At 33.8% G+C, this 15,898-nt stretch overlaps 1 protein-coding gene and 1 long non-coding RNA gene across 2 annotated transcripts in view; one reads left to right on the top strand and one right to left on the bottom strand.

The window, feature by feature from the left end:
- LOC135760542 (uncharacterized) overlaps positions 1–15,898 on the top strand; it is a 35,547-nt gene that overhangs the window by 13,031 nt on the left and 6,618 nt on the right. The window lies entirely within an intron of this gene.
- On the bottom strand, positions 5,057–6,342 carry LOC135760553 (uncharacterized). Its single transcript, XR_010537434.2, has 3 exons — positions 5,782–6,342; positions 5,497–5,581; positions 5,057–5,095 (listed from the first exon to the last, which is right to left on the bottom strand). It is a non-coding gene; the product is annotated as an uncharacterized lncRNA (long non-coding RNA).

Here is a 15,898-nt window from a genome sequence, read left to right as displayed (position 1 = left end):
ATGTAGTATTGTCTCAATTTCTCAGTTGATTTGAGAGGTCACATCCAACTTCTAATTTAGGTTCATACCACCACTGGGAAGCACTTACATAAAATTAAAAGTCCAGATATTACTGTCACATATGCAGAGATCAAGAATCACCCCATGAATCACAACAGTGGTGACACTCTCTGGACTCATGAGTTTTTATAATACGCTGGTGGAATGCACGGCAACATTTAGAAAACTCACCATCGTTGTGATTCATGGGCTGATTCTTGATGTCTGCATCTGTGTCAAAAATTCTAGACTTTACATTTTTTATTACAGCCATGAGGTTTCATTTTTTGTTACAGTAGGCAGCAGGATGCACTGAAGTGTGTTTATTGCAGCTCCAAACCAAACTGAGATAAAAGTTTACTTTTAAACAAAATTTATCATGTTTTACCTGTGTTTTTAGTTCAGCTACATTATACCAGCACTTCTGACAACCAATGTAATTAATAGGAAGCCACAAGCATTGGTCACAAACACTTTGTGCAATAATAATGTATTTTAGAGAATACCATCATCAAGCACACAAACTAAAATATAAAAACAAAGGGTCAAACTTATGGAATGAATTTCCCGCCTAATGTATTGAGGTCATGGATTAAAAAATAATATGCATGAATAAAATAATAATAAGCGCAAATCAGAACTTTAAACAGATTTAAGGTTATATTGCACAAAACTGAAAAACGAATGCAAAGTTATCCAAATTGCATACAAAATGACGTTTTATTTGTTTATATTTTTCATTTTTTTCTTCTCTCTAATATATTCTGCTCATATTTATTTGTTTTGTATGCTTGTGCTGTTTTTCCCTTGCTCTTATTTCCACACTCTGCGCTTGCATTTCCAAAAGTTGCAGTTAGAGTTTCATGCAAATCAGGGCAGACTTTAAGTGTCCCCATTGGTCCGCTAGTTTTAGATTGACAGCTCCTCCTCTAGCCAATCAGTCGAAGAGACGGTGTTGACGTCACTTCGGTGCGACTCACAGCAGGCGATCGTGATTCGTGCAGGTGAAGATGGATAATCGTCAGATGGGCTTTGATAATTTCAGATAACTTTTTGTATATTCACAGGTAGTGAAGTATGCATGTACAGTTTCTTTAAATATAATTATTGGCATTTATAGAGTCCGTTTTGAGCTTATTTAAACTTAGCGGTTAGCGTATTTACCTCAAAGTTTACTTCAGTAATATTACCTTTATTTAAAGGGGACATATTATGAGATTTTTTTAAAGGTGTAAACTAAGTCTTAATCTAGGTCTGAGCAAAAGTGTGCCGTTTTGTGTGTGTCATTTAAAATGCAAATGAGCGGATGAAGTGCAAACACTGATCACAATGATGGTGGTTTGTTGTAATTGAAACTCAATTGTGCTGTGAATTATTTTCTCTCTTTCTCTTTCTCTCGGTACTAAATAGCTGTGCTGTGGTTGGATAGTGCAGATAAAGGGGGCGGTATTACCTTATTCTGACATCACAATAAGGGCCAAATTACAATGACCTATTTTTTCACATGCTTGCAAAGAATGGTTTACCAAAACTAAGTTACTGGGTTGATCTTTTTCACATTTTCTAGGTTGATAGAAGCACTGGGGACACAATTATAGCACTTAAAGGGGTCATATGATGAAAATGTTAGCATTGCCACTTTGTAGGTGTGAGCAAAAATAGGTCATTGAAATTTGGCTTTCATTATGATGTCATAAGGATATCTTATTAGAATAATACCGCCTCCTTAATCTGAACTCTCCAACCACTGCACTGCCGTTTAGTGCAGAGAGAAAGAAAGAGAAAGGAAGGACTTGACAGCACAATAGAGTTTGAATTACAACAAACCACCATCATTGTGATTAGTATCTGCACTTCAGCCGCTCATTTGCATTTTAAAAAACACACCCAAAACGACACATTTTTGGACTTGACAGCACAATAGAGTTTCAATTACAACAAACCACCATCATTGTGATCAGTGTTTGCACTTCTTCCGCTCATTTGCATTTTAAAAAACACACCCAAAACGACACATTTTTGCTCAAACCTACAAAGTGGCAATGCTAACATTTTCATCATATGACCCCTTTAAACATGGAAAAAGTCAGATTTTCATAATATGTCCCCTTTAAGTAATAATAGTACAGTTTGCATATCAATCCTGCTTCTTTATATGTTTATTTATGAGTTTATGCTGTTATGTGAAGTCATGAGAGATATACCCAGGTGAAAAAGAAATATATTTAAATAGTATTTTTTGGGACATACTTAATATATTTAAAAGCTACTATACTAAATGCATATTAAATGTATTATATTGAACCCACTTCAAATATATTAAATGCATTTCAAGATATATTTAAAGTCAATTTTAATCTATTTGCATTATATTTAATATATTGAAATTGTGTTAAATTGGAACAACTTCAAATATATTTAGTGCAATTTAAGTGTACTTCTTTAAAATTCATTTGAAATGCACTTCTCATACACTTAAAAATACAGTTAGAATACATTTAAAGCTTAATTTAACTGTGCTTTAAGAACACTTTAATAGTACTTCAGCATATTAGAAATATACTAGCATTACATTAATAGAAATGTATTAGCATTACACTTCTATTTTATTATAAAGCTGTTTTTAATATTTAAAATGTTATATTAAAATCATTAAATTTTAATGCACATACACAGATTTTGAATACAGAACAATTTAATATACTTCATATTGTGTTGTGTACATTACAAAAATACCTAAAGTAAATTAATCAAGCACAGAGACATAATCTCTTGACCAAAGAGAAACATATAAAACAAATATCAGAGAAATGCAATTACAGAGCTACTTCTATCAAATTGTACAACATTAACATTAAATGTATTAATGAAAAGTACACTATGAATATGCAATCACTAAATATTCATAAGCAATGATTATATAATAATCATAATGTAATTCTCTGCATAAAAAGTTAATAAAAAAAATGTTTAAGTGCAATTTAAAGACGGAGTGCACAATGTTTGAAAAACGCTTTGGAAAAGGAAATTGGGCCGACTACCAAAACACACTTGTAGCCAACCAGCAGTAAGGGGCGTGTCTACTAACTGACATCCTTGCCGGGGTTGCGTATGTGTGTGGTGGCTCTATCAAAAGAAGGTCCAGATTCTATTGGGGTAGAGACATGTTTGTTTAGGTAATTTCAAATGTTAACATTGGCTTTCAAAAATAGTGCACTCCGCCTTTAACCAGCTTAAGATAAACCTATAAAAAGCTGAACTAAAACACAAAACAGTTTAGATGTCACATGTTTAAGTGGAGGGTGACTTCTTCTTGCAATTCAGACACCGTAGTAATTGAAGACTGCTTTATCACACGGGCTGTGAAAAGGAAATAAAATATACCAATTAACTAATAATGAATGAACATTTGGATATCCATGTTTAAAATAAATTGGCATAGATATGCATGTATGGAAGTTTTGTTAACTTCTCAGTTTACCTTTTAAAGCTTTGACTGTGTCCTCATCAAGTGTGTCAGTTTTATCTGTCAGAGCACTCTACAAGTGGGAATGAAGATAGGATTAGAACAGGCTCATGAAATAAAGCAACCTGTGTGTATTACAGGATATGTTTTACATTGATAATTGTGTTTTATTTGAACCTAGATAATTTTCCATTGTTTGTCTATTGTGGTCTTGCAAACTTAAGGTTCACCTCTGTTTAAGGAGATTTAAGGAAATCAGAAATGATGCCAAACAGGGCTCCAGACTGCTATCAAATGGTGGCATTTTGCCACCTAAATTTGAAAGTGTGCCACTGAATTTTACATCCGGTCGCACATGTGCGACCAGCAAATTTGACCTTTTTTTTGTGATATGACCACTGATCTATATAAATGACTGGATTGCGCATAGAACGCTTGACGTAACTGCGTGAGGTGAAGCCAGCGCAGAGTTCGAGCCGCCATCTTGGTATACCCAACCGGCAGAGAGCGTCATTGACTTCCATTCAAAATCATGATCAAAATTTACCCCCTTTACAGCGTATCAGTTACACAAGGTTAATTTTTAGGATATGTGTACGTTAATTATTTGTTAATTCTGGTGTTATTTGCAATGTTTATGTTTTAATCGGGCAGGATAATGGATTTATAAAAAACCGTTAAGGTGAGTGTGTCTGCTGCATTTGCTAATGACACGGGTATAAATAAAGTTTTTTTTGACATTCAGCTACACTGTGACGGTCAGCGTTATATCTCTAAATAAGTTTAGGTAACTTGTAAGTTAAGATAACATAATTACAAAACTAGCAAATTATTGCATGCACATACTGTACAAAGCATGATTATTTATTTAGATTTCAGAATGAGCACGTTTATTGTCATTAATACTAAATATGCTGCGGTCTGTCTGCTGATCTGATACTGTAATAAAGATGAATGTATTTTAACTGTTTAAAATGCAAAATGTACAACTTTCAGTAAATAACTATTTACATGCTTTGGACGTTTGTGTTGTAATAATGTACAGGGTAACTTCAGATATAAAAACGAAGACGAGTAAAGTGATGTTTTATCATTAAAATCTGATAACGTCCATTGATTAAATAGAACTTTTGGGTATACCAACATGGCGGCGCGGTGGCTTCACAAGTGTGACGTCATGTGCAATCCAGTCATTTATATAGATCAGTGGATATGACACTAATCTGAAACAGCACATTGTACTTTCTGAATCTATAATTAAAGTATTTATTAGTAATACAGTCTAAATTAGTAGACATGTGAATATTTGGTTAGCATGTTGTTTTACCGTGTGTGCCCCTAAATTTTCTGGTTGCGCCCCTAAAATTTTCAGTTGGGGGCCACTGTGCTCCTAGTAAAAAAAGTTAGTCTGGTGCCCTGCCAAATGGTGCAATGATGACTAGGCCAAGTCCCTTACAGCTTTACAATAAAAAAACTTTTTTAGAAGAATAATTCAAAAGGACAGAAATTAGCCACCTGGAATGGATGTGTTGCATACGTTTTTCTTCACTTCACATTTGCCCCGATTCAAAAATGTCAATAGCAGTTGATCTGAAAAACAACAGGCAGGTAAATGATGATTAATGATTTGTTTTCGTTTTAAGATTTACTTACCCCGAGTACAATATATTTAAGACAATATAATATAATCAAACCCAGCCTCGGCAGTTTTACAATCTCTCATAAAAGTATCCCTTCTTACAATGTCATTTTTGTGTCCATATGTAATTAGAAATACATTTAAAAATAAACAAAAAGACAATAAGGTTGTCAAGATTGAACTGATATAAACATTAGCCATTGAACATTACTGGAGTTATAATAACCATATGGTCATATCATGGTATTTTCAGGTAAGACAGCTCAAACATTCATTTTAAACTAACGTTAGCGTTGCAAGAGAAACATTAGAAAAACTTAAACGTGAAATCAAATAGCAACAACAAACTTACCACCAAGAATAAGTCTTTCTATGCGCTATATCTTCATTTGTTCCTGTCTACTTGGGATCTGGTTGGTCATATTTATGTCGCTGTGCTAAAAAAATGAAAGGTTTTAATGATTTCTGAAATGCTTAAGAGAAATGCCTAACGTTAGTCAGAAAATAAAGATGTTCCAATTACCACACGCAACACAGACATAACGTTACATAAAGAAGCTGGGTTAAATGTAATGTAATGTTTTACTTATTTAATAGTTAACTAAATAAAGAAATGTGAAAATCTGTCATCACTTACCCTCGTGTTGTCTCGTTCATCTCCAAACAAAAAGCGAAATACTTTTTCCCTCAACGTCAGATCCACTAAAACTGCTCACATTTTAAATCGAGTTGTTTTATCTTAGTCCTCTGGTGAAATATGATCGCCGATTAATTAAATAAATACGTTTAATGCAGAGTCGCCATCTAATTTAACAGTTTATACGTTTAATGCAAGCAACCGCATGCACCGTGAACAACTGAACTAAACTGAACAAGTTTCAAATAGCACCGTGACGTGTTACTATGACAACAACCAATCAGGTTTAGTCACGTGTGTCACGTGTGTTGTTTGAAATTAAACAAGTAAGATTTTGAAATTAAACAAGTAAGATTTTAAGCAAATCTTTGAAAAAATAGCTTATTGTGCAATCGGAATGATATAATGTTGAAAGGCTTGAGGAAAGTTCAATGTTAGCTTATTACAATTAATGAATCATGTTTTGAAAAAAGTATGTTTTATCCAAATATACTAAAACTTCACTAGAAGTACATTTGTGTTTAGCATATTTCTTAAAAGTGTAATTATGCATATATTTATTACCAGCGTACTTTTAGTACACTTAATATAAATACATTAAAAATATTCTTAAGTTTAGCATATTTCTTAAAAATGTAATAAAGCATATATTTATTACCAATGTACTTCTAGTACACTTAATACAAATACATTAAAAATATTCTTAAGTTTAGCATATTTCTTTAAAATGTAATTAAGTATATATTTATTACCAATGTACTTCTAGTACACTTAATATAAATACATTAAAAATATTCTTAAGTTTAGCATATTTCTTAAAAATGTAATTAAGTATATATTTATTACCAATGTACTTCTAGTACACTTAATATAAATACATTAAAAATATTCTTAAGTTTAGCATATTTCTTAAAAATGTAATTAAGTATATATTTATTACCAATCTACTTCTAGTACACTTAATATAAATACATTTAAAATATTCTTAAGTTTAGCATATTTCTTAAAAATGTACTTAAGTATATATTTATTACAAGTGTACTTCTAGTATACTTTAAAAAAATATGTTTAAATGCAATTTAACGTATTTTTAATACACTTCAAATAAGTATGTTGGAAATACAAATGTATTATAAACATACTATTTGTATTTTAAGTATATTTTTAATACATTAAATACTACGTCTTTTTGACCTGGGTATTTATTGTAATACGAGACATTAAATGCCGTTATATGAATACTTTTGCTTTTAATGTGCTCATTATACACTCACATTGGCATTTTTGTGCTGGATTTAAATGCATGTTTATGTATTGGTTTTTACATTTATATTGCAAACTTTTTGGCACAATATAACGTGGTCTTATTGCAACAGGTCCTATAAAACTGTACACTGTACACGTGCCTTCCCGTGTACAGTTTGAAACACATGTAGCCTTTCTACAACCCTGCCTGTCGCCTTAATAATCTTAATATATGTGGAGATAAATAAGCCTTTGCACTAAATCTGGCTACTTTGATCCATTTCTGTGTTCTGGCTCTGACCAAGAGACATGCTGGAGATTTTAAACATCTTTAAACCAATCTCCTTATGTCCTATATTTATATATGTCCAATATTTAAAGTATATTATGTGTATCTATTTATTCACACACGTCATATGCAAGAAAGTAATGAAGTGTTTTTAAACTTATTTGCATTGTATGCTTTCAGAATATGAATATTGGCTCAATAAAGGACTATTAATGGAAATTCACAATTCAGAGATTGTTGGCAGATATATTTAGTTTCATTTTGTGCAGCTTGCTGGATACTTTGGAGCTTAAAGCACCAGTTTATAATTTATGTAAATTTAGCATACAGTTATTTTAACTTGTGTCATTTAACTCGGTTATGCAGTTCATCTATAGCTAGCACAGATAATAAACAAAGCTTTTTCTGTATTGTTGAGTTGTATTATTTATATGCATTAATACAAATAATGTAATGCCCGAGTAAACACAATGGGTCTGAAAATAAAACAAAAGCAATTGGTTTGAAAATGCTTTATTTGTTATCAATATTGGGAAATCCCCTACAGTAAACACAAAGCTTCCTTTTATAACATGTTATAACTACTGTACATTTATTCAAAATAAAAACCTGAAGCACCACACTGATATTCAGGCCGTTTGCTATTATAATTTTTTTTTGTCAAGATCGTTCAGATGTACAACTTGGCTGAAGTCTACCAATGGTAATTTCATAAATGTATTTGTCCTAAAAAGCAGACAGCCATCTATGAAAGGTCTGAATGCCTATGATATCGTAATATTTTTAGTTTTATACTGTGTAAGTTTGCACATAACTTAATTATTATCACTTTATCATTATAGTGTACTGAGCATAGAATGTGTAAAGCCAACCCTGCAAGTAAGCCTACGATGGCCCTTTATGGGCCCACTTTGGGCTAGTCTAAGGGCCCCGCACAGGTTTGCTCATTGGCAAAACATTGGCCCTTTAGCGCTGGCCCTGCACGGGCAGCCCTCACTTAGCCCCCAGGAAGCCCTCATACAGCAAAATCCCCAGAGTTAAATGAACACTGCTGGATGTATATATTGTCCCAATCTTACAGAGTGTTAAAAAGTAACACTGAAGCAGAATTTAAAGCTCTGTTATCCTCTTTCTCAACATCTCTGTCTGAAAGGTAAAATTGCATTTCACATCTTACTTGTAGAGTCATTTTCTTAACTTATGTTAAGATGTTGGCTGTTTCATTTAAAGTCACCATTATTGTGATCAGTGGTTGTTTTATTTGGACTTTGACTCTTGACCGTTGGCTTGTTAGTGTTTTCTGGTTGCTATATCTAAGTATGTTTAAAACACATGTTATAGCAAAGAAAAGGCTGTAGTAATTGAATATTGATGGTTGAGACATAAACAACATCAAACATAATCATTTAATAAACAGATATATTAATATAATTTCCCCCCTCATCAGAAGCATCATTTTCTGTTAATAATGAAATACTACAGTGTAAGGTCCAGAACTCTCATAGCAGTTTATTATTCTGAAGGATTTTGATAGTTTGCACATAAACATTAACCGCTGCACAATGTAGATGCACAGACATCAAGAATCAGAGTATGAATCTCAACAATGGTGACACAAAATGGTAAATAAAGGTAATTATTTATTCATGCCGCAGTGCATTCTGGGAGTCCTGGATGAGATATGTAATTTGTTGATACCCAGCATGCATTGCAGCATGAAGCTTTTCATTTTATTGTCACCATCATTGTGATTCATACTCTGATTCTTGATATTTGTGTGTCTACACAACAAACCGGCAAATTTTCAGTGTCAGTGTTTCAAAATTCTACAGAAAGACAAACTGCTAAGAGAGAGCTGGGTTTCATACTGTAGTATCACATTGTCAGAGAAAGATCCTTCTGATAAGTAAGCAAACAATAAATTAATACATACGTTTTTACTTGATGATATTTAGACTTTATTTACTGAACTGACCACCACCAAAGTATCGCACTCTGCTATATCAAACATGTCTTAAACACACAAAGTTATAGCAATCAAACGATTGAACAATGAAAGAGTCACGAGTCAAGTTTAACTAAATCAAACACTGATCACAATAGTGGTGACTTTAAATGAAACAAAATCTCAACCTAAAGTAAGAAAATGACTCTACAAGTAAGATGTAAAAATGCAATTGTAGGTTTCAGACAGAGATGGTGAGAGAGAGGATAACAGCGCTTTTAATTCTGCTTCATTGTTACTTTAACACTCTGTAAGATTGGGACAATATACATCCAGCAGTGTTCATTTAACTCTGGGGATTTCTCTATGTGAGGCAAGGGCGTAGGTTTGATTCTGGCATTGGTGGGGACATAAATAAAATGGTCGCATTGCAAAAACTGTTTATCACCGTTTACTTGACATAAACAACAGACAACTCAGTATGCACTTTACTCAGTGACATCTGACTCGCCACCCCCGGTGCCATCCCAAATTTAATGTACTATAATAAACAATTCGTTATGTCCTAGAGCCTAATAAACAGTAGCTGTTTAAGTCTTTGTCAAATAAAAGAAAATCACATAGTAACATATATGAATCCATATTAACTTTATAATATTGAAGAATATGCAATTAATATTTAATTCTTAATTTAATTTTGCCAAAAAATCCCAGTGTTGAAGTAGGTATATATATCATGCTGTTTCCTGAACACAGTTTATTAACGTTTCTGTAGTTCACATTAAATCTTCTTTTCATTAACAGACAGTTAATCAGTGTGAAAAAAATAGTTTAAGTTTAAAATGCAACCTTACATTATGTCTACATCTGTGCAAGTAATGACCACAGTGCAGTAATGAAAGTATTCAGCAATCATGACATGAATTCATGTTTTTACCATGTTGGGGTTATTTTCTTTCATGGATTAGGGACCCTCTAAATAACCTTGCCACCCCATTTATAAAAGGTTGACACAAGTTTGCAACTCCTCAGGGTTAACATGGGATTGTCCTGTATTGGTGAAAACACTGTCCTTGAATCATTATGTGGCACAACTTTTTTGTGCATGAAACAGTTACAGTGGGTATAACAATACTTTCTTCCTCACTTACCTGTCGCCCGAATAATCACGCGCGTCTTGTTGAGTGAACTTTGGCGCGTTGTACAAAGTGAAACCATCCTATCACACGTAGCGAGTAAAGACAAGCCCATCAAAAAGTGATGTGCGTTAGAGAGGCGGGACTAAAGAAATGCAAAGCCAATCATATTAGCGATGTGACTTACGGAGGCGGGCATTGCAGAAAACGCAAGCTGTTAACCGTTTGTGTACCACATAGAGCGTTATTTTTACAGAACGGGATTGCAAAAGATTTCTAATCTAATTTAAATGATTTCTGACAAAAATATAATAAGTAAAAAATAGAAAACACAAGAACAAGACGGACATTAGTGGTTATATATGAATACAGATTAATTGTTTGGTCGAAATTATTGCTAGGGACAATTCAGTCTTCTCTGAATATTGGTAGGGACATGTCCCTAGCGTCCCACCCTAAATCTACGCCCATGATGTGAGGGCTTCCTGGGGGCTAAGTGAAGGCTGCCCATGCAGGGCCAGCGCTAAGGGGCCAACGTTTCGCCAGTGAGCAAACCTGTGCGGGGCCCTTAGGCTATGCCCATACAGGCCCATTGTAAGCTTACTTGCAGGGAATGTATGTAATTCATTTTAGCCTTAAACTTAAAGGACTTTCATTTACTTGGATGACACATTATCTTAAAGAACTGACAAAGAGTACTCACAACAGACATAAGTGTATTTCTGTCAAACACTAACAATATTTTGTTTAATGATATTTAATTGTCTAATATTTGCCAGCTGACGGTTATCCATCCTCTCCTGCACGACTATGCAGCCGGGAGTCGCACTGGAGTGACGTCAACTTCCTCTTCAACTGATTGGCTAAAGGAGCTGTCAATCTGCAACTAGCGGACCAATGGTGACGCTTAAGTCCGCCCTGATTTGCATGAAACTCTAACGGCAACTTTTGGAAAAGCAAGCGCAGAGTGTGGAAATAACAGCGAGAGAAAAAACAGCACAAGCATACAAAACAAATAAATATGAGCAGAAAATATTAGAGAGAAGAAATAAAGGAGTAATATAAACAAAGAAAATGCCATTTTGTATTCAATTTGGATAACTTTGCATTCGTTTTTCAGTTTTGTGCATTTTAATTTTAATTCTGTTTAAAGATCAAATTTGCGCTTATTATTTTTTCATTCACGCATATAATTTTTTGATCCGTGACCTCAATACATTAGGCGGGAGAAATTTATTCCTACAAACTACCCAACTAAAGGAAACACTGATCACCATGAAGGTGACACAAACATGTTCAATAAAACATCAGAATCTTTTAAATTCTCAAAAACGAGCCGTAGAAATGACAAAAAATAAAGTAAATTTGGTTTGTTTAGTATGGTCCTACTTCAAAACAATGCTTTGTAAAAACAACTGTTTGTAATGGTGAATTGTTTTAGAGAATGTACATGTAACAATTATCCAGCGAGAGCAAGCATGGGAGGAAGAGTGAAGTTCACGTCACTTCACTTCAATTATTGAACGATAGAGAGAGAAAGAGAGAGAGCAAGATTGCAGACGCAGATAGTTAAGGTGGAACTTGTATATTTGGGAATTATCTATAAGCAATTTTTTTTTACATTTATTCATATATAAAGATTATATATACAAATATAATGTCTAAAAGGGCCACATTTTAAATAGTTTTACTTTGCTTGGAGGTCCCCTTGACATCAATATTGGATGTTCAGAACAGGTCATAAAAAGACGTCATAAAAACTTTCATTCTGGCTCCTCATGGGACGTCGAAATGACGTCTTTTTAAGACGCTTTGCTCAGTGGGTACAGTCTGTTATATTTGTTCTGGGATATTCACACACAGATGGGAGATTTTCTCTGATGGACAACACTGCAGAAAAACTCTTTACTGTAACTATGTATCAAGTAAATAGAGATGATAATGGCATCTATCTTTGTGGATTAACCAATAACAACTACATTCACCTTTTAACTGAGATTCATCTTACTGTTTCATGTGAGAAACTATTACTTAAACATCAAAGCAAAGGTTATATATTGATATAATTCTTACCTGTCCATGTGAAGTAAAAGAACTTAAAGTGGTACCACCCTGGTGATATTTTTCTGTGAGCTAATTCCCAACAATAACCAGCAAGAAAAGTGAAACCTTTAGTACAGAACAACACATAAGAAATGTTAAGACTTAGATAATTAAATTAAATTTATTTTTGTCTGAATCTTGTAAAGTAAATTTTTACTAATCGTTGTGTATTTTCCAGATTTCCACATGATCATTATTGTGTGTGCGTGTTTGACTCTTCTCATTGGAGGACTGTGTTTGTTACTGTTTACGCTCAGATGTAAAAAACCAAAAGGTACAAAAACACACAAACAATAATTCTGGGTTGCACTTATAGTATAACGCCCCACCCAGATGGCCAGCGGCTAGCAGTAGCAATGATCTCATTCACTTGGATGGAAACTTGACAACTTCTGGCGAAACAAGCGACAGTCACCATTGGCGCCAGGAAGTGGGCATTTAACTTTATGCAAATGATGAGCGACTTTATTGAGTGACTACCAAAGAGAGCGAAGCAGTGGAGTTCACGTTATCTGTCTCTAGTCAGTAACTGGAGTGGATGGTACTCATTTGTTTATGTCAACCAGATCTAGAAATGCCTTCTATCGAGAAAGTCGTTGGTGATCTGAAAAAGGGGTAAGACAGACAGCATGCTCTGGTTAATTGACCCTTCACAAGGACCCGCCAACTTTTAATATATCTGATTGGTCAGGTCGTCTGTCAATCACATAAGGGTAATCATGCTCTTAAATATGAAGAAAACGTTAAAGAGCGCCATCTGCTGGATCATTAGGAACTTGTTTTTGCATACTTACATAACAGGAAATCTTTCATGATTTTCTGGGCTTCCTCAGGGGCAGATCACACTGAACGCGTTTATGGGAGTGGCAGATGCCTTTTTTCAATGGTTTACAAGGGGCAGTGAGTGTTATGCCTGCTGTTTATCTGCACCGAATGCCTCGCTTTTTGGTCACTTCCTGCATCACGTGTTTTTGTGATCGACTGCTTACTGTGTGTCCACACCACCAGCGACTTTGTCGCTAGGTCATTAGGAGGCGTTCCTAAATCTGGTTGTAGTAACAACTATAAACTGTCCTCTAAGTAAATGACAAAACACAGTTGGAGCGCCGGAAAATTGCTCATCATTTGTATGAAGTTGAATTGTTCTCAACTTTGTCATGAAGCAGGACATACCCACTTCCTGTCATCGACAGACACTGTCATTTGTGTCGCAAGAAATCGTCAAGCTTGCATTGAAATAAGATAATGAGATTACGACGCTCAGACGTAGCTAGTCGCTGGCGTGGTCCACACAGCTTCACCATCTAGGAATGAAAGTAAAGAAAGCTTTTGTGTTGATTGAGTTCACCATTAGAAATGTCAAAATCCAAATGTTTACTACAGTATACGATAACATCACATTGATTTTGTCTCCAACTAATCACATTGATAGCTGATCATAATTATGATGCTTCATATGCATGTGCTCATTGACTAAAGCGAAGTATGAAGGGCAGGGCCTGTGTCTGTGAACTAAAGTTTTAATTCTTTAATTTTGTATATTTTTTTTGATCAACAGATACAATCTTACAATCAAATCCGAGGAACACAAGAGACTGTGATGAGGTAAATAAATTTCTTTAAAAATATATATTTTCAAAATCCGCAAAATTTGTTTTTTTAGATGGCTATAAATTTGAGCCAAAATTGTGCATTGTGTAGCATACCTGTACCTCTTGAAATGTATAATTGCTAAAACATTGTATTGTAGAGTAATATTTGGGTAATAATACAATCTCATGATAATATGTACCTATTTTATTTTCCATTCATTTCATTTATGCATTTTGCCAGACACTTTTATCCAAAGTGACTTTCAGTTGATTCAACCTGTACATTTGTTTTGTGTGTTCCCTGGGAATTGAAACCACAACTTTTATATAATCTTTTATAAAAGATTTTATAAGGTTATATATAATACACATTAACTACAAAAATATCTGATCAATAAAAGTAACAGATCTCTCTCCCTTTCAGCTGTCCACTGAAGTTTACTATAAAACAATGAAAGAGTCAGAAACTGGATCCACAACATTAAAACCCGCCGTCAGTTTAGTCAACACAGTCTATGCCATGGCAGAATCACCCACAAGTCCTTCTGACAGGGATTTCTACACACTGGCTGAACATCCCAAAATCCCATCAGACACCTGAAGAAACACAACATCAATAATTTCAAACAAACATCTGACCTTTCTCTCCTTCGATGATGTGAAGTATGATCAACAGTTCTTCAAGAGGAGCTTGCTTATTTACTTTGACATTTGAACATGCAGATATAATTCACTTAGATTATATTAACATGGACTCCTGAAAGTCCCCATGAAATCAAATCTAACAATTCTTATTTTTAATGGATTAAAGTAGTATTTATTATACCATTTATCTTTGCAAGTCATTGTTGCTTAATTCATATGCCCTCATAAACTTTAATTAAAATCTGAACATGTATGCCACCATTTTGTGCTGATTCTTCTTTGATGACATCAGCTAGATGGCTTGGGCACTCCGACTGTCAGTCTTCCATATCCAATCAATTCATTATTTTCCTCGACTGTTATTCCATTTCACTCGGAAATACGACCCAGTATGGAAGCAAAGTTGATTGCGATATCCTGTTCACAGGGATTTTAAATACAAAAAAATTCCAATGTCATATAAACTATGCACAGAGCCGGACAGTAACGGAGTACATTTCCTCGAGTACAGTACCTAAGTACAGTTTTCAGGAATCTGTACTTTACTCGAGTATCATTTTTGAGGAGTACTCATGATTTTACTCAAATACATTTGAGAGGCAAATATTGCACTGCAAAAAATGAATTTCTTACTTAGTATTTTTGTCTTGTTTACAGTAGAAATATCTAAAAATTCTTAAATTAAGATGTTTTTTCTTGATGAAGAAAATGACCTAAGTAAATAAGTCTAGTTTTAAGACAAATAATATACAATTTAAGTGAAATTGTCCTTAAAACAAGCGAAATTATCTGCAAATGGGGTGAGAAAAAAAATTGTGAAATAAGATTTCTTTTTTCTTAAACACTTAATTCAAGTAAAAATTTCTCACCCCATTGGCAGATATTTTTGCTTGTTTTAAGCACAAATTCACTTAAATTGTATATTTTTGTCTAAAACTGGTATTATTTTCTTAAGTCATTTTGCTCATCAAGAAAATACATCTTGATTTAAGATTTTTTTTATATTTCTACTGAAAACAAGACAAAAATGCTAAGTAAGAAAGTCATTTTTTGCAGTGTGTACTCTTTACTCCACTATATTTCTACCGTAAGTACCATTACTTCTAAAAAAAGAAAGGAAAAAGAAAAATCTCGGAAACCCTCAATTTGCTGTTTCCCTTTT

This window comes from Paramisgurnus dabryanus, chromosome 4, assembly GCF_030506205.2.
Source record: "Paramisgurnus dabryanus chromosome 4, PD_genome_1.1, whole genome shotgun sequence".
NCBI lineage: Eukaryota > Metazoa > Chordata > Actinopteri > Cypriniformes > Cobitidae > Paramisgurnus > Paramisgurnus dabryanus.
The sequence above is the reverse complement of the archived record's forward strand: the minus strand, read 5'-3'. Positions and strand labels throughout refer to the sequence as shown.